Source organism: Thalassophryne amazonica, chromosome 12 (assembly GCF_902500255.1).
Source record: "Thalassophryne amazonica chromosome 12, fThaAma1.1, whole genome shotgun sequence".
NCBI classification, from domain to species: domain Eukaryota; kingdom Metazoa; phylum Chordata; class Actinopteri; order Batrachoidiformes; family Batrachoididae; genus Thalassophryne; species Thalassophryne amazonica.
Genome location: NC_047114.1, coordinates 3,284,779 through 3,304,247, shown reverse-complemented (window position 1 = coordinate 3,304,247; position 19,469 = coordinate 3,284,779). Strand labels below are relative to the sequence as shown.

The following is a 19,469-nucleotide window of genomic DNA, read 5'->3' as shown; positions in this document are numbered from 1 at the left end:
TCTCAACACAGCCCCCGTATGGTTCCGGAGGGCTTATGTATGCTTCAGGGGACGGTGGGGGGGTTCGTTGAACGACCAGTGGAACGTCTGATACAGGCCCAGGACCAGCCAGAGGAGGAGCTGCAGCAGCGCCCTGATCGCGCGCTTCCACCCTGGCGGCGAGAGCCTCCACCCTCCGATTAAGGAGGACATTCTGCTCGGTCACTAAATCTAACCAAGCCGTGAAGGCGGTTAATATCTGCTGCAGCTCACTCAACACGCCTCCTGCTGACGCCTGCACTCCTGGCTCTTCCATTGGCCGTTCACGCTCGGGCTGACGCCCCTCGGAATCCATGACGATTGGCCGAGAAATCCTGTTGGGAAGGTGTCGTAGCACGGACCCACAACAGGGGGCGCAAATGAACGGACAATGAGTAAGCCAAAAGGTAACAATTTAATGTTGTGACAACACACAACTAAACACACAAAATTTGTAAAGCCAATTAACACCAGGTGACGTGTGGGCAGGCTCGAAGATAGAAGACCCCGACGAGAGAGAAGCCGCGTCCCACACGGCCTCCACCACCAACGGTCTGAAGAACACCGGAGCCGCCAAGTCCCATATCCCCAGGTGACCTCTGTCTTCGGCTGTCGACCCTGGTACTGCTGGCAGAAAGCAGAGACAAGATGAATGAGTGTAAGTCCGCACACTCAGTGGTCCACGGTCTGTACACAGTTAGGAGGGGGAACCTCCACCTCCAAATCACACACTCGTGCAGCTCTTGATTAACCACTTATCTGTTTAGAGAGTGAGGCGCAGTCGTCGTAGTCACGCCAAACGCCAAAATCCCAGATAAGGCAACGACCACAGGACAATGGCTGCAAATGAGATCTAGATTAGTACACAACGTGTCAGTCAGCAGAGAAATTACCTCTTGGTAGTCGATTTCTTGGCGGGGAGGTGGAGTTGCAGTCCGGCTTAAGTAGTGGTGTAGATGAGTGACAGCTGGTGTGATGAGTGACAGCTGTCACTTCCTCTGGGTCTGCCCTAGTCACATGGCACTAACGAAGGCCACTGAAGCCAAAATGAAACAAGAAATCTGGGCTTATGTTGACTCTCGGAGACACCGTTTAACCGTTGTTCAGCTTCGTTTCTGTAGCTGGCGCTTCATCAGAATTTTCAAACAGTTGAAAAATATGAACGAATCCTGATGACAACTTCAATTAGTCCATATTCTGTTTTGCTTTCTGTCTTGACGGTTCCTCATTGTTTACATAGTTCCTGTACCATCAGCATTCTGTTTGATTGTTGTCCAACTTCGTCCATCCTCCAGCCTGTCTCTCTTTCCCTCCAGCCTCTCAGTGTCTCAATGCAGTCAATGCAGCTGCAGCAGGTCTGTGCTGTCCACAGACGTGCTGCAGAAATGATCACATGCTGGTGCTTTGTTTTGATTTTATTTATAAGGTCGCCTTTCGCTTCGTATTTCTTTTGTTAGTTTCAGATTTGTTTCAGTCTTTTATGCACTCTGCACTCACAGGTCATTCTGAAGTCATGAATCGGCAAGTCTCAATGAATCGACTTGTCGATTCATGACCTCAGATTCATGACCTGAGAATGACTTGAGATATATATATATATATATATATATATATATATATATGGTTTTCTCCAGTGATTTTAGATGATTAAAATGAGCAGGTAGCAGCTGATTCATGCTCTGTTTGCTTATTCGAGATGTAAGATGCTACCCAAGTGTTTCTCAACTGCCCTCAAAAGTTCACACATTTTAATTTGTTGATGCCATTTCACAGACAAAAAAAAAAAAACTTCCTGAAACTCAAACTGATAGGAAATCTCTACAACTTGGTATAAATTTAATTCAAAATATAAAATACAGCTGATGAAATGGTGTAGAGGAGGATTTTCTTAAAAAGAAGACCTGAAACTTTAACTAATTTGTCCATATTGTGCAGCCCGACTGTCAACGAGGCTGAAAAGTTTGAATATGAATTAAAATGCACATAAAAATGGTTAAAGTGGCAGGGTGTTAAGAGGGGCTAAGTTGGGGCTTTTGGGGACCCACCAACTCTTACTGAAAAAAAAAGTCTGGAGGACCTAAATGACATGATGAGATGCTGAAGGGCTTTGCTGGTTTATGTCCGTGACATGTACATATTAATAATAATAATAATAATAATAATAATAATAATAACAATGATAATTTCTCACAACTGTATGAGGAATATGCACATCCACCACTTTCAACCATTGTTTACTGGTTTGTTTATTTTTTTATGGTAGTTGTCCACACTATGCCATTTATTGATTTACAGTAGTGTTCAGAATAATCGTAGTGCTATGTGACTAAAAAGATTAATCCAGGTTTTGAGTATATTTCTTATTGTTACATGGGAAACAAGGTACCAGTAGATTCAGTAGATTCTCACAAATCCAACAAGACCAAGCATTCATGATATGCACACTCTTAAGGCTATGAAATTGGGCTATTAGTAAAAAAAAAAAAAAAAAAGTAGAAAAGGGGGTGTTCACAATAATAGTAGTGTGGCATTCAGTCAGTGAGTTTGTCAATTTTGTGGAACAAACAGGTGTGAATCAGGTGTCCCCTATTTAAGGATGAAGCCAGCACCTGTTGAACATGCTTTTCTCTTTGAAAGCCTGAGGAAAATGGGACGTTCAAGACATTGTTCAGAAGAACAGCGTAGTTTGATTAAAAAGTTGATTGGAGAGGGGAAAACTTATACACAGGTGCAAAAAATTATAGGCTGTTCATCTACAATGATCTCCAATGCTTTAAAATGAACAAAAAAAAAACCAGAGAGACGTGGAAGAAAATGGAAAACAACCATCAACATGGATAGAAGAATAACCAGAATGGCAAAGGCTCACCCATTGATCAGCTCCAGGATGATCAAAGACAGTCTGGAGTTACCTGTAAGTGCTGTGACAGAAGACGCCTGTGTGAAGCTAATTTATTTGCAAGAATCCCCCGCAAAGTCCCTCTGTTAAATAAAAAACATGTGCAGAAGAGGTTACAATTTGCCAAAGAACACATCAACTGGCCTAAAGAGAAATGGAGGAATATTTTGTGGACTGATGAGAGTAAAATTGTTCTTGTTGGGTCCAAGGGCCGCAGACAGTTTGTGAGACGACCCCCAAACGCTGAATTCAAGCCACAGTTCACAGTGAAGACAGTGAAGCATGGTGGTGCAAGCATCATGATATGGGCATGTTTCTCCTACTATGGTGTTGGGCCTATATATCACATACCAGGTATCATGGATCAGTTTGGATATGTCAAAATACTTGAAGAGGTCATGTTGCCTTATGCTGAAGAGGACATGCCCTTGAAATGGGTGTTTCAACAAGACAATGACCCCAAGCACACTAGTAAACCAGCAAAATCTTGGTTCCAAACCAACAAAATTAAAGCCTCGCAGATGTGAAGAAATCATGAAAAACTGTGGTTATACAACTAAATACTAGTTTAGTGATTCACAGGATTGATAAAAAAGCAGTTTGAACATAATAGTTTTGAGTTTGTAGCGTCAACAGCAGATGCTACTATTATTGTGAACACCCCCTTTTCTACTTTTTTTTTAAACTAATAGCCCAATTTCATAGCCTTAAGTACCTTGTTTCCCATGTAACAATAAGAAATATACTCAAAACCTGGATTAATCTTTTTAGTCACATAGCACTACTATTATTCTGAACACTACTGTAATTCTATATTCATTTTCAGGACGTTTTTAATTTCTTTTCCAGGTCCTGTGAATTTGTCTTTCTGTTACTTCTGTTCAACAAATCATTTGCTGTGTTTGTTAGAATTCAAGAAATCTTTTTTTTCTCTCTTGTTTATCGAAATGTAGCATTCCGAAATACTGGTGAATACTCATCCAACAGTTTTCCATATTTTGATTAAAAAAAATTCCGAATGATCACTGATCTTACTCAAGTCATGCTTGTTCCACACAACAGGTGAGATTTCCTGCAGATCCTCATCCTGATGATCCACCTTCACAGATGGGCAGGTTTTTACCCTTTTCTAAATCTAATACTGCCACCTAGTGGCTGTCAAAAGAGTTTAGCAAAGATTTGAACATAACATCTTCAATGGAATCTGATGAATTTGTGGTCTTTTCATAATTTTTTTGTTCTCATGTGTTGAGTTTTATGTTTCTGTTTTATTGTGTATATGATGCACTGAGTGTGAGTTATCAATGAGACAGATCAAAGTCTGACCTCAGCCTGACGTTGGTTCTTGCTTCTATGTTGTAATTTATGAAATGTACAAAAACCTGCAACGTGCCTGACTGTGTACATTCAAAACTTCTGCAATTACATTCAAAACTTATGCAATTACGTTTTCCTGTCAATAAGTGACACTTATTGACAGGAAAAGGTAATTGCAGAACTTTTGAATGTTTGAGGCAGATGTTGAAATGACGTTGGAGGACGTGTCAAATGCCATCAAGTTCCTCGTTCTGTCGCACTGAGCATCCAGAAAGTATTCACAGCACTTCACTTTTTACACATTTTGTTATGTTACAGTCAAAGGAACTGGGGTTTTTGGGAATGATTTGAGTGACCAGTGTGTGATTGTAGTAGTCAGGAATACCAGACCCTCCAAAACTAAACCACACATTTTACTTAAAAGACATTTTAAACATTTTTGTGAGCAGGCTTTCTGCTATGATTTGTTTCTTATCGAGTGGAACTGAATCTCTCTCTTTGCTAATGCTGAGTTGTTGTCCTGGCAGTTTTCTATGATGAATTCTTGAAGATAATTAATAAACATGCTCCATTGTGTAAATTCAGAATTAAGGGGCAGAACAACCCTTGGTTTTCCACGGAAATTAGAAGCCTTTTAAAAGAAAAGGACCACACCTGCTTCAAGGCATGACAAACTAAAACAGAGGCTGACTGAATAACTTTTCATCAGCTCCACAACAATTACACCTTCTTAATGCTGCAGCTAGAGTACTGACGGGGACTAGAAGGAGAGAGCATATCTCACCCATATTGGCCTCTCTTCATTGGCTTCCTGTTAATTCTAGAATAGAATTTAAAATTCTTCTTCTTACTTATAAGGTTTTGAATAACCAGGTCCCATCTTATCTTAGGGACGTCATAGTACCATATCACCCCAATAGAGCGCTTCACTCTCAGAGTGCAGGCTTACTTGTAGTTCCTAGGGTTTGTAAGAGTAGAATGGGAGGCAGAGCCTTCAGCTTTCAGGCTCCTCTCCTGTGGAACCAGCTCCCAATTCAGATCAGGGAGACAGACACCCTCTCTACTTTTAAGATTAGGCTTAAAACTTTCCTTTTTGCTAAAGCTTATAGTTAGGGCTGGATCAGGTGACCCTGAACCATCCCTTAGTTATGCTGCTATAGACTTAGACTGCTGGGGGGTTCCCATGATGCACTGAGTGTTTCTTTCTCTTTTTGCTCTGTATGCACCACTCTGCATTTAATCATTAGTGATTGATCTCTGCTCCCCTCCACAGCATGTCTTTTTCCTGGTTCTCTCTCTCAGCCCCAACCAGTCCCAGAAGAAGACTGCCCCTCCCTGAGCCTGGTTCTGCTGGAGGTTTCTTCCTGTTAAAAGGGAGTTTTTCCTTCCCACTGTCGCCAAGTGCTTGCTCACAGGGGGTCGTTTTGACCGTTGGGGTTTTTCTGTAATTATTGTATGGCTTTTGCCTTACAATATAAAGCGCCTTGGGGCAACTGGTTGTTGTGATTTGGTGCTATATAAATAAAATTGATTTAATTTGATCACATAAATTTAAAAGATCCCAAGAAATTCTGGTGCTGCGTCTCAGGCCCAGTTTCACGTTTTATTTTCCGTCCTGTAATGAAATGATTAAAATTTTCGTGACAGGTTTTTTTTTTATTCACTATTACTAACCCTACTCCTTTCACTAACCCTAACCATCACCACCCGACCCCCCTGCTGCACTTTTAATTACAGCCCAGTCTCACATTTTTTTGTCACAAAATTATTCAAATTTTTGTGACTGGAGTTTTTTATCTCACTATTACTAACCCTACTCCAACCCCCAACTCTAACAGATAAAGGTGCCGTATTAGATTACTTCAACAAAGATTTAATTAAAGCAGGACATTTGTTCAATTCCCTCAACACTGATCTTAAAAAACGTCTCTAAATAGTGAATCTGCTGGTGTATGATGTCGTCCTGTTGATTGTCCATTTCAGTTCAAACCTGTGTGTGTTTCTGAGGTCTGTAGTGTGCTGAAAAATCAGTTGGTCCTGAAGGTTTGGATCCTTTTTTGTTTAAGTTGGCTGCAGATCTGATTGCTGAGCCTCTAACTTGTATTTTTAATTTAAGCCTATAAGCACAAACAAACTCAAACCTAAAGCTTTTGTCGTCCCACTGCTAAAAGGCAGTTCATCTCCACCTAAAAGACACTAACCACACGTTTGAGGACAAGGAAGTTAAAATCTTAGCCAGAGATAAGAAATGGTTTGAGAGAGGTGTCAAGGAAGCATTCTATGTGAAACAGTTGAAACCCAGCCTTAACCGGGGAGGGGGTCTGAGACACGCTTTGTCCCCTGTTTACAATGGGGTACTCAGGTCAAAGCAGTTTCAGTCTTTTGTTCATGGTAATGAGTCATTCACGTCATCAGGAGAGTCATCAAGGGAGCCATCAGGAGAGGCTTCCGTCCCATCATTAGGAGCGACACCTGCCCTGTCATTAGGAGGGTGCTAACTAGAGCACAATAGGTGCTAATTAGAGCTATTGTTTAGTCACTAGCCTATAGCAGTCGGTCTCTCTGTAGGAGGGGTCTGGTTAGGTTTAAAAAACTCCAGCTTTTGTTGGCTTCTGTTTATTCTTCTCTACAAGAGTCAAGACAGAAGTCAGACTACCAGAGCAAGAATTTTAGCTGAGGAAGCTTCTGCGATTTGAAGCGAAACGTCCTCGCGTCAAGCAAACCAGTCCAGTTGAAGATTCAAGCTTCTCTACTATGGAAACCACCTGGACAACTGAGAGCCTACACAGAAACAGAAACATTGTTCTTAAACTGTTGGACTATTTCTTCACGCAGTTGTTAACAAAGTGGTTATCCTCACCCCATCTTTGCTTGTGAACGGCTGAGCCTTTTTGGGGATGCTCCTTTTATACCCAATCATGACACTCACCTGTTTCCAATTAACCTGTTCACCTGTGGAATATTCCAAACAGGTGTTCTTTGAGGTGTTCTTTCATGTTCAAACAATTTTAAACTTGTTTGAACATGTTGAAATGTGTTTGAAATTTTTGAACTTGTTTGTGCTCTGCATTTGCACTTTTTCTGGATCATGGGGCACTGTAATAGAACATTGTCCTGTGGAATAAGGGTATAAAGCTGTTGCTAATTAATTGAATATCTAAAGATCAGAGTCTTCTGGAAAAACCTACACTGCTCGGCATTTCTAACACTACAGATTCCAAGATCATCAGTTCACACAACTGTACACAAGTCGAAGTTATTGGAAGAGTACCCACTGTGCCACCATCTGGAAGAAGAGCTGCAAAAGGTGTAAGACTTGTAGAAGCATTGATGTCTGTGGGTCTTTTGCCACTTGTATCAAGCATCTTTCTCCTAGACCTGACTTGGAAGAAAACCCAGATCATCACTTTCATCTGAGAACAACGTGGTTTAATTGATCAGGAACAACCAAAGAACAAAAAACTCCACAGGCCTGCCATAGTGTCGAAGCTGGTTGGAACCCCAGTGTCCGTGTCTGAGGTCAAGTGTGGTTTACATTGCTATAGGCTGAGAAACTGCCATCCCAGAAAGAAGTCTCTGCTCTAAATTTGACACATTCGACGCAGACTAAAATTTGCACCTGACCACATGTACATGAAGCATTGATGCAGGATCAGGTGCATTGCACAGTAGACTCAAGTCCTACCAAGGCCGACTGAAGCTGGTGCCTATCCAGCCAGTACACATTTACAGCTGGGTGGAGCAGTATGATGCAGATGGTGTGTTTGTCCAAGGACACAGGTACCATGTCAGAGAATCAACCCAGGTCTGCTGATTGGAAGCCCAACTTCTTCTCTTTACCGACTGAACTTCCTGGTCATGACTGCACACAGTGGTTGGGAAAATGAAGGAGGGCTGCCTCAGAAGTCTTGATGGTTGACACTTGGTCCCATTTGGGGGTTCCACAATAGCCTCAAGCACACATCAGAGATGGTTGTGGAATGGATCAGGCTAATATCAAGCTTTTGGAATGGCCACCCCAAAGTCCTCAACTCAACCCTACTGAAAAAATTTGGATTGTGCCTAAAACTCCACCATTTCTGCCAAGATGAATGCTCAAATACTCAACCAGATTTCTCCAGAAAGCTTTCTCATGATGACCACAAGCATCTGCTCAAAGTGAAACTTGCTCAGGAACTTTCACCCACCCATTAGTCATGCTGGTTTACCCTGTGTTGTTTTTGGAAAGCCACAAATATATTATGTAAAAAGTAAAGTCCATTCAGCTGGTCCCTTGTTTTGCATTCAGGTCACCACAGAAAATCCGCGGTGGATCTGCACAAATTCTTTTTTTGTCTATTCAAGAAGTTTGTTGTATAGTCATTCTGCACCAGAAGAACAACTGTTCAAAGAAATTATCGGAAGTCCAACTCTGCCAGGACATGTGTGGCCAAGGTGAGTTCAGGTGAACTTTGGACCAGAACCTCAGGTTATACCATGTGGGTACACGGTGGATACTTAGCCCATTTCTCTAAAGAGAGTCTGCTTTTGTTTTTTCCCCCTGAAATGGTGCTTTGTTAATTCTCCTGAGGCAGCATGAGGGGTTGTATTCACCTCACGGATTTGTCTTTATGTCTTTGAGCCCAAGAGGAAGCTCAGTACAGACGCTCCAGGACACAGCAAACTCAGGGCACAAAAGTTGTGAATAGGGGTCTCTGTGGTGGCCTCAAAACAAGCGTGTGCTGCAGGAGGGGGTTTGTTGGCCAGTCTGCATGAGCCCGGATGCATTTACAGCGACTGTTCTTGTGAGCCCCCCCCCCCCCCAAAAAAAAAAAACCTCCCCCCAAAAATAAGGGAGGGAGTGATTGCATAAAACATGATGAACATTCATATTTCTCAACGTTTTGTGCGGTATATAAAAGGCACCGTATGACCAATTACGCAGTTTGGAGTCTGTGACATTTTTAGGAAACTGTAAAAAAAAAAAAAAAAAACTTTTGATCAACAACCAATTAATGAAACAGTTACACTTGAAGGGTGAGGGAGTGACACTGTAAAAGAGTGAGAGAGAGAGAGAGAGATGCTTCTTCTGTCCAAGTCTTTCTGAGTAGAACTGTGAGGCTTTGGGTTCGGAACAGCAGCCTGACTCTCGTCTGTCTCCATAATTCTCTTCAACAGTGTATCAATGTCGGGGTTCACAGATCTGCTGAAGTTACTCTGCAAAATTAGAGTCCTGTTTGTGTCGTCTGAGCATGCGTATGAAACGCGAGCAGACTTATGGATGAAAGCTGAGGCTCCGGGCTCCTAAATCCTCTGTGCTCGGGTCAGTCCCCGCTGAAGAGGTAAGCAAATTCATTTATCAGCGCAGAGCACCAATCCGGACAAAATCTAAATTAAACTTCTCATTCTTCAGCATTTGCAGTGAGACTAACTGCTGTGAATATCTTAATACTGGTTTGTTTTTCCTATACTTCTTATTTTAAAAACTTATTTCCACACGTAATGCTCGATTTACATTCACTGATAAAGCAATAGATAACACTGGGCAACATTTTTTTTACTTTTTGAATGTTGTCTAGATTTCTACAACTGATTTAGGGTATTTTTGCACTGCTGAATCAGGAAATGGCATCTGTTTTTCTCCATCAGGTCAGGTTTTTGTGCAAAGTTGATTTGGAAAAAAAAAAAATCAGATCTTGTGACAAAATCGATTATATTTTTGTGGCATTATCAGCTGATTTTGTCAACACATACCATCCTAAATATGTTTTTAAGAGAAAAAAATGTTTTTCCAACAACATACATTTATTACCTGATAGAAACATCGATTACTGTAAACTGAATGGTGGGCAATGATAAAGGTAAGTACACGTAAATTGCATGTTGCTTCACCATTGTTCAAACTTCAGGGGTTGAACTTCCATTTATTCAATCTCCTGGAATACTCAGCGGCAGGGAGGTCTCTCTTCAGAGTCCAACAGTAGTCAGCCATCATGACTGCATCCCAGCGACCCTGATACCTGGTCTCCATCTCTTTCATGTCCTGATGGAATCTCTCCCCCTGCTCGTCACTCATTGAACCCAGGTTCTCAGGAAACCGGTCCATATGTGAAAATAGGTAGTGCATCTTGACACTCACGTTGCAGTCCAGGTTTCTGAAAGCAGTCAGCATGTTGTTGACAAGTTCTGTGTAGTTTCTGGCCTTATTGTTGCCAAGAAAGTTCTTTACTACCAGAACAAATGCCTTCCACGCTTCCAGTTCCACTTCGTTCATTGAGTTTTCAAACTCTGGATCTCTGATGAGCTTATGGATCTGAGGACCATTAAAGATGCCAGCTTTCAACTTCTCCATGGTCAATCCTGGAAAAGCCTGGCACAAGTAAGTGAAACAGTCACCATCTTTGTCCAGAGCCTTGGTGAACTGCTTGATTAAGCCGAGTTTGATGTGCAGCGGTGGGAAGAGTATTCTGTCTCTGTCCATGAGATGTTCTGGATTACTGACTGTTTGTAAATGCATTGTTGTGTGTGGGGTAAAAGACAGGTATGTGATTGGACCAGATGGGGAGGGGCGGGCTAGAGAGCAGGAGTATAATGTGTTGGTGTGTACGTGCAGATTTTGCCTCCATGAGTGTTGAGCTGTGTAGTAGCCGCTCATGCAGAGACACCTGTATTGGCGTGGTTGCGGCCGACAGTAACCATTAAGTTTCCATAAAGAGACGGTTGTTCAAGTCTATCTCGTCCTTCCTTTCGTCAGGTCCAGCTGGACGCGACACTGGTGTCAGAAGTAAAAGACCAGAGTTTCTGTTGTTTATCTCCGTTAGGCGCTCGTAGCTCGGACCGTCAAGATGGCCGAAAAGCAGGGCGAGACCGACCACCGATATATGAAAGAGGAGGTGATGGACAGTCATTATGGAGGCGCTTCATGGTATATGTCGGACTCTGGCCCTGCTTCTGAGCACGTTGCTCACTTAAGACAGACCGCTAGGAAGCTAGCTGCTGATGCTGGGTTCGGCTCGGGTGTGAGGGACCGTGCCGGCGCCACATTTCCAGCCGGCGACGTGCGGCCGAATGTAAACAAAGATGGTGGCGCCCTTCGGCTCGAAGTGAAAACGCCAAAGTACTCTGGTAAGGCGGACTGGGAGGCTTTCCATGCCCAATTTGAACTGTTAGCACGGGCTGCGGGCTGGTCTGAAGACATTAAAGCACTTCAACTTGCCCTTTGCCTTACCGAAGACGCCCTAACGTGCTTGCTGCTGCTAAGCCCAGCTGAGAGAGACAATTATGGAGCTTTAGTGGGGGCCCTGAAGAGACGTTTTGGACAGTGTAACCAACCCGGTGTCCTGTGTTCGGAGCTGGCAAGCAGGCAGAGACTGAATGGGGAGCCACTACGTGCTCTAGCCAATGACATTGAAACCTTAACTAGAAGGGCATATTCCCACATGTCTGCTGATGTGCAAAGTGAACTAGCCAGAGACCAGTTTATCCGAGCAATCACTTCCAGAGAGCTACGCATGCAAACACAGCTGGCACATCCCCGCACTCTGCAGGAGGCGCTGGAGCTGGCCCTAGAGAGAGAGGCCGTGGGAGCAGCTGCAGAGAACATCCACGTCAGACCTGGCCCTGTTGTGAGGAGTGTGATGCAGGAGACCCCAGGCCAAGAGAAACTGGCATGGGCTGCTGAGTTAACTGAACTGGTTCGTGTGGTGTCGCTGCAGCCACCTCGCGGCAGTGCTCGTCCTCGCTCCCGCCGGGGTCCCCCTGTGTGCTGGCTGTGCGGTCAGGCTGGCCATATCAGCATGCGGTGCCCCAGGCAAGTAGGGGGCCAGGGAAACGATCCGGGGTCTGTGTAAATGGGATGACACAGGCCCTTGCTCCTGTGTCCCACTTGCCCCTGGTGAACGGAGCCCAACTGATGGGTCGGGGGAGTGGGGCTCCACTCCCCCCAGAAGCAGATGACATCGCCGAGTCTGCACGCGCGGTGGGCTGGACGCACTCGGGGAATTTTTGCCATCTTCCCATTGCTCTGGCGGGTGCTCCATGTGTGGCGCTTGTTGACACGGGCGCTACTGCCACTTTGATCTGCCCTGATCTAGTTCCAGCTGAAACTTGTTTGGAATCCACTGTAGTAAAACTCTGGACAGTGACTGGTGAGCTGGCCCCTATGTTCGGTAGAGGGGTGGTCACTATTCAGGTGGGGAATATGTCTGTGAACTTTGAGGTGTGGGTTGCAGCTGTCCAAGATCCATGCATATTAGGACTGGACTTTCTCTGGGCTGCTTGCTGTGTGTTGGATCTGGGAAAGAACACACTGACATTTCCTGAGGGCCCCACAGGTGAAATGGTGCACCCAACACAGACCCCATGCCCTCACCCAGCAACCTCGAGAGCTGCAGAGGCTTTTGACCCCCCTTTTCATATTACTTCCCCAACTACCTTCTCCACCGCACCCCAGTCCCCAACCCATGTACTTCCCCCTGCCCCGGTCCAGCAACCTGTGGGGGGAGGGGTGGACAGACTGGCAGCAGTGAGGGAGATATGGGGGCAGAACAGAGAGAACTTGGAACCCCAACAACAGGAGGAGCTGTGGGAGTTACTGTGCGAGTTTAAAGACATTTTCGCACTGACAGAGGATGAAGTGGGCCTGACACACCTGGTGCAGCACGAAATTGACACTGGGAAAGCACGGCCAATCAAAACGCACCCTCGCCGCCTCCCTCTCGCTCATCAGGCGGCTGCAGATAGTGCAATTGACGAGATGCTTAAGACTGGGATTACTGAGCCCTCTGACAGCCCCTGGGCCTCAGGGGTTGTGATGGTGAACAAGAAAAAGAGCCAAAAAATGCGATTTTGTGTGGACTATAGACCTTTAAATAGTGTCACAAAAAAAGACTCGTACCCGCTGCCTTGCGTTGACGAGTCTCTGGACTTGGTGTCCGGCTCATCCTGGTTTTCGTCATTGGACTTACGCAGCGGGTACTGGCAGGTGCCTCTTAGCCCTGACGCTAAACCAAAGACTGCTTTCTGCACCGGTAGAGGGCTGTGGCAGTTTCGTGTCCTCTGCTTCGGACTGTGTAACGCTCCAGCCACTTTTGAACGGCTGATGGAAAAGGTGCTGGCCGAAATCCCACGACAGGAATGTCTCATATACTTGGATGACATACTTGTCCACGGGAGCTCCTTCAAGGCCGCTTTAATGTCCCTGCGCCAGGTTCTACAAAAAATAGCAGCAGCAGGTCTAAAACTCCACCCTGACAAGTGCTGCTTTATGAGAAAAGAACTGGAGTTTTTGGGTCACAAGATTTGGGGAGAGGGCATAAGCACTATGGAGGAGAAAGTGCAAGTTGTAAAGAACTGGCCGACCCCCTCTAATCTGCGAGAGCTAAAGAGCTTCATTGGACTGGCATCCTACTACAGGCAGTTTGTGCGTGGCTTTCCTTGTATAGCTGCGCCCCTGTTTCATCTGCAGCGTAAGGACAGTGACTTTGCCTGGTCACCAGAGTGCGAGCAGGCCTTCAGCTGCTTGAAGAAGGCCTTAACAGAATCTCCCATTCTCTCCCCTCCAGACCCCAACCGGCCATTCATTTTAGACACAGACGCCTAACCCTAACCCTAACCCTAACCCGGGAAACCGAGCTCCGCTTTGGGGAGGAGCAGGGCCCCACACAGCACGGTGATGTGCTGCTCTGCAGAGGGACACAGGTGGTTGACCTCCTGGAGTGGAGAGCACAACAAGAACAGGATCAGGACTTACAACCAGTGTTGCAGGGGGTGGAGTCAGGACAAAAACCACAGTGGGGTGAAATCGCAGGTTGTTCTCTCGCCACTAAAGGACTGTTTGAAAAGTTTGGGGCTCTCCGGGTAAAGGACAGGGTGCTCCAGAGGGCCTGGAAAGAGCCAGCCACTGGGGAGGAGAGGTGGCAGGTAGTAGTCCCAAGGGCACTAAATGAGTCAGTGCTAAAGGCCTGTCACAGATCTGCTGGAGCAGGTCACTTTGCAGTCTCAAAAACTCTTCGCCGTCTCCGGCAGAGTTTCTACTGGGGCCAGCTCAAGAGGGATGTTGAGGACTTTTGCCACCGGTGCGACCTTTGTACTGCTCACAAGGGTCCCCCAGACCAGTCCTGTGCCCAGCTCCAACAGCTGGCAGTAGGTGCCCCAATGGAAAGAGTTGCAGTGGACATAATGGGCCCATTTCCCCGTACTGACAAGGGTAACCGCTATGTCCTAGTTGCTATGGACTACTTCACTAAATGGCCGGAGGCCTATGCCATACCAGATCAAGAGACCGGGACTGTTGCTGATGCCCTGGTTGAGGGCATGTTTTCCAGGTTTGGTGCAGCAGAGGTCATCCATAGTGACCAAGGACGAAACTTTGAGTCTGGTGTTTTCTCTGCTATGTGTGAGCGACTAGGCATGCAAAAGACTAGGACTACCCCACTACATCCTCAGAGTAACGGCCTAGTCATGCGATTTAAGAGGACACTTGCAAAACAGCTCGCCATACTCACTGCACAGCACCAGCGTGACTGGGACATGCACCTCCCACTTGTCCTCATGGTTTACAGATCTGCTGTGCAGGACTCCACCCTATGCACACCTGCTCTTCTCATGTTGGGGCGAGAGCTATGGATACCAGCAGAAATTGTTTTCGGTAAACCCCCTGACACACCAGCTGTTTCCTCAGGACCGGAGTACGCAAGGAGGCTCCAGGACCGAATGGAGTCAGCCCATGCTTTTGCTCGTGACCAGCTACAGAAAGCGGGCATCAGTCAGAAGAGAAACTATGACATTAGGGCCAAGGGAAAGGATTTCAGGACTGGGGACCTGGTGTGGGTGTACAGCCCAAAAAGAAAGAAGGCACAATGCCCTAAGTTGGACTGTCATTGGGTGGGGCCCTGTGAAGTACTAGAAAAACTCAGTGAGGTGGTGTATAGAGTTCAGGTTGGCCCCGTACAGAGGTGATGCACGCCCCCAACTCTGCCCTGCTCCCTCAGGCCCTTCCCAAAGGAGCCGGGATGACACACCCCCAGATTCACCCACTGTTTTCCCTCCCAACTACCCGCAATTTTCCCCATCCCCGCACTCATCCCCCACCCACCAGCAGGTTCAGCCCTTTATGTTCAATGCCACTAGGCCTCAGAGACAGAGAAAACCCCCTAGTCACCTCAGAGACTTCCTATGTGATCCCTCTGGGCGAGGGGCTTAGTAAGGGGGGGGGGGGTGGCAATGTAGCGACCCTGCAAGGTTGCAAATGCGTGTCTTGTGGACGGCGCACCGCAGGACAGGACGTCATGTGGAGCAGAGCTCACGTGAGTGACGTGATATTCAGATCACCTGCTGCATGTTATGATCTGACGGTCTGTTTCACCTGGGGTAGCCTGTCAATGTGCACGCCGTGCACATGCTCGCTGCAGCCCATTGCAACAGTGATATATGTTTTATGTATGTCCACGTGAGAACAGCAAGCAGACACACACGCCTCACAGTGGACAGTTGTTAGTTCATGTCCGTCCAAACATGGTACGTGTTCCCCAGCTGGGACGTCCAGAACCACAGATCTCCACAATCGCTCCTGTCTGCGGACACACCCCCTGTCAGTTCAGTCCACACACCAACGTGTCACTATGTCTGTGTCATGTGAGCTGTCAGTGAGTCTCTGGTCAGCAGCTGACAGGCACCTCGCTGTGCTGTGTGTGCTCTGACCTGCCTGTCCAGCCCCATGTGATCATGTCTGTGCAGCATATATATCAGCGTTTTATTCAAGTGTAAACCCCTCCAGCACGCCACATGTGTTGGGGGGGGGGGAGTGCGACACATGCGCAATACACATGCAGACCACATGTGTGTTGCTGTTTGCAAAGCCACACTCATGAGGCACTTAGACAAATTTCACATCCAGCTCGACAGTGATTGTCTGCTGGCTGTTGTTGTGCTGACAGCGTGAATGGCCACACATTTTCTAAGTGCCAAGCGAGCGGTGTTAGATGTGCATGTGTGTCATCTAGAATTTGGCCGACACCTGCCGTGAGAGGGTTTTGGTGGGCTCTCACAGCGCACACTCTGTCTTTCAGCCGCTGGTGTGCCCAAATAGTTGTAGCAACAGGTGTACGAGGCGTGCGAGGCAGCTATGATTTTACACGTATTGCATACGATCCCTGCTTCATATGCACTTCATGCACAATTCGACCACATTCATACTATGTGTGAAGGGGCTCCAAAGCAAAACATTTAAAAATAATATATAATGTTTTGGGGTGGGCAGCACGGTGGCTTAGTGGTTATCACTGTTGCCTCACAGCGATAAGGTTGTGGGTTCAATTCCCATGGCCTTTCTGTGTGAAGTTTGCACGTTCTCCCTGTGTTTGTGTGGGTTTCCTCTGGCTGCTCCGGTTTCCTCCCACATTCAAAGACATGCGGGTTAGGTGGACTGGAATCTTTAAAATTGTCCGAAGGTGTGGGTGTGTCTGTGTTTGTTTGTCTATTTGTGGCCCTGCGACAGACTGGCATCCTGTCCTGGGTGTACCCCGCCTCGCGCTCTATGACTGCTGGGATAGGCTCCAGCCCCCCGTGACCCTTAATTGGACTAAGCGGTAGAAGATGAATGTATGAATGAATGTTTTGGGGCTCTCTGTGGAAAGTCTTATAAATGTAGGTATTTATTGATACGTTCATATATGTATGGAAAGTCTTCATCTTAGTTTCATGTGTTGATCAACAATGTAATTAAAGGTCTGGGCTCTGATAGATATTCAGCTTTCAGTGTGTGTTCTGGAGTTAAGTCCCTCCTGGATCATGTAAGAATCCATGTATTGTAAGAATTTGTGTTATAAAATGTGATAAGGTTCTTAATCCCAAAGAACAATTTAAAGATTGTTCAGTATTGGCAGAGGTGTGTGTGTGTGTGTGTGTGTGTGTGTGTGTGTGTGTGTGTGTGTGTGTGTGTGTGTGTGTGTGTGTGGTGGCACAGCTTTGATGGCACTGGAGAATCCTTTTTTTTTTACCCGAGGCCATCAACTATGGCCATCGGGTGTTGTGAAGGCTTTGTATCCATCCATCCATCTGTCTGTCTGTGTTCACCACAAGTCCAGTCCTGTTACTGCTACACTCTTCAAATTCACAGGGAACATTGGTGGGACACAGACCTTGGACAAGTTCAAAGATGGCTAACCTTGACCTATTTGTTAGTTATATGTTAGTTCTTGTCGTGTGTTTTGCAACAGTCAGGCAGCTGTGAGGAGCTCAACCCCCCCAGTAGACAGGGGGGTGGGCAGCTGCTGGCTACTGCAAAAAAGTGTCATTTACTTTTCACACCCAGCAACACAGATGGTGGCAGAAAAGATCATAAGCAAGGGACTTTTCACTCATGGACACAACATAACTCTTCACCAAACTCAACTAACTATAAACTAACTATAACTATAAAAACACAACAAATCTATAACTCTAACAACACTGCTAAAGGAACATGTACTACAATAATAATTTAAAAGAAAGACCCAAACCCTGAACTCCCATAATGCATTGCAGCAGTGATCAACAGTGTGTCTACTTAAAAGACAACTTGTACATTCAAATTTTGACTTTTTTAATGTGAAAAGACACTTATAGAGTTAAATTTGTCTCATATGTATCACCTGTATCAGGGTTAACGGCCGGAGATGGCTGGACATAAATGCAAGACTCAAACTCACAGCTCTGAAGTTTAAAATGGTTTACTTGGGGAGATAGCTGGGTTCGGTACACAAAAAGGCAGTCCAAGATCAGCAAACAAACCAAAAACATCAGGTGTAAAGGCACTGTCATATAAACAGGCAGATGGTCAAAAAGACAAGGAAGCAGGCACAACGAGAAAACATTAGGAACAGATCTGGAAACCAAGACACAAGGCGCATCAATCTGGTGAGGAAATAGTGCAACCAGTGAAGTTTATCTACACACAGGTGATGAGCTACAGATTAGGAACAGGTGTGTGGAAAGCACCAGAAAGAGGGTCTCGCCAGATAGAGTGCCTGGCAGAGGTGTGTGTGTGTGTGTGTGTGTAACCTGATAACACATCTGGAGTTATTTACAAGACATTTTGTGGATGTTAGCATGCATGCTAACTTCTGCTAACTCAAACCTAACTTTCTATGGAGTTAAATTTGTCCAGTTAACACCTGCAAATGCACAGAGGCTGATTTACTAATATTCCTTGATTTGCACAACTTCTGCTGTTGTCAAAAGCTCATGTACACACACACACACACACACACACACACACACACACACACACACACACACACACACACACACACACACACACACACACACACACACACACACACACACACACACACACACAAGGCCTCTTGCAGGTGCTGTTAAAATGTAAATATTGTTTTTGGTTGATTGGCGTAAAACAATAGGATCTTAACAATTAATTAAACAGCTGCGAAATATAAAGAACACAATGCTCATATGGCCGACAGTATTTTAGCACTGTGTTATATTTTGAAATGGGGATCATACATGTTAATTACCACAAGAGAAGTTAAGGAAACATGAATCCCATCAACAAATGAACAAAAACATGAATGAAAACAAACTCATGACTGATGGCAAAATTTAATCTGCAACTTCACCACCAGGTGGGGTTAAATCCCACACACTGCAGCTTTAAGGAAAGTGAAGGAGATTAATTTATGAAAATCTTTTTCTGTAGTTGCCCTGTAGTCAGACACAGGTTATGTTTAAGGTCAGGCTTTGTTTTTTTGGTTAGTTTGGGGGTAATTTAAGGTTTAGGCATGTTACAGGTGAGTTAAGAGGTGGGTGAGAGTGTGAAAGCAGCTGTGTGGAGCTGGAGGCTGATTACTCGTCACCCCAGAATATTAAAGAGGCCCTTTTGTCACAGTTGGCCCTACTTTCTCCTTCCTCCATTCTCGCTTTTCACAAGTTTATACATATCTAACACACACACACACACACACACACACACACACACACACACACACACACACACACACAACACACACACACACACACACACACACACACACACACACACACACACACACACACACACACACATTTTGTCAATGCCATCTTTTGTTTCTTTTATCTCGGGGTTCACACAAAGCATTCCTGTGTACAGAAGAGAGAGAGAGAGAGAGAGAGAGAGAGAGAGAGAGAGAGAGAGAGAGAGACAGAGACATAGACAGACAGAGAGAGACAGAGAGAGACAGAGAGAGAGACAAACAGAGAGAGAGAGAGAGAGACAGAG

General features: G+C 45.5%; 1 protein-coding gene across 1 annotated transcript in view; it reads left to right on the top strand.

Annotated features, from left to right (window-relative positions):
* The first annotated feature begins 9,269 nt into the window (after positions 1–9,269).
* The window catches only part of LOC117522001 (ATP-sensitive inward rectifier potassium channel 10), an 80,926-nt gene continuing 70,726 nt past the window's right edge, over positions 9,270–19,469 (top strand). Inside the window, 1 exon segment of the mRNA XM_034183367.1 lies at positions 9,270–9,553. The gene's annotated coding sequence lies outside the window, so the exon portion shown is untranslated.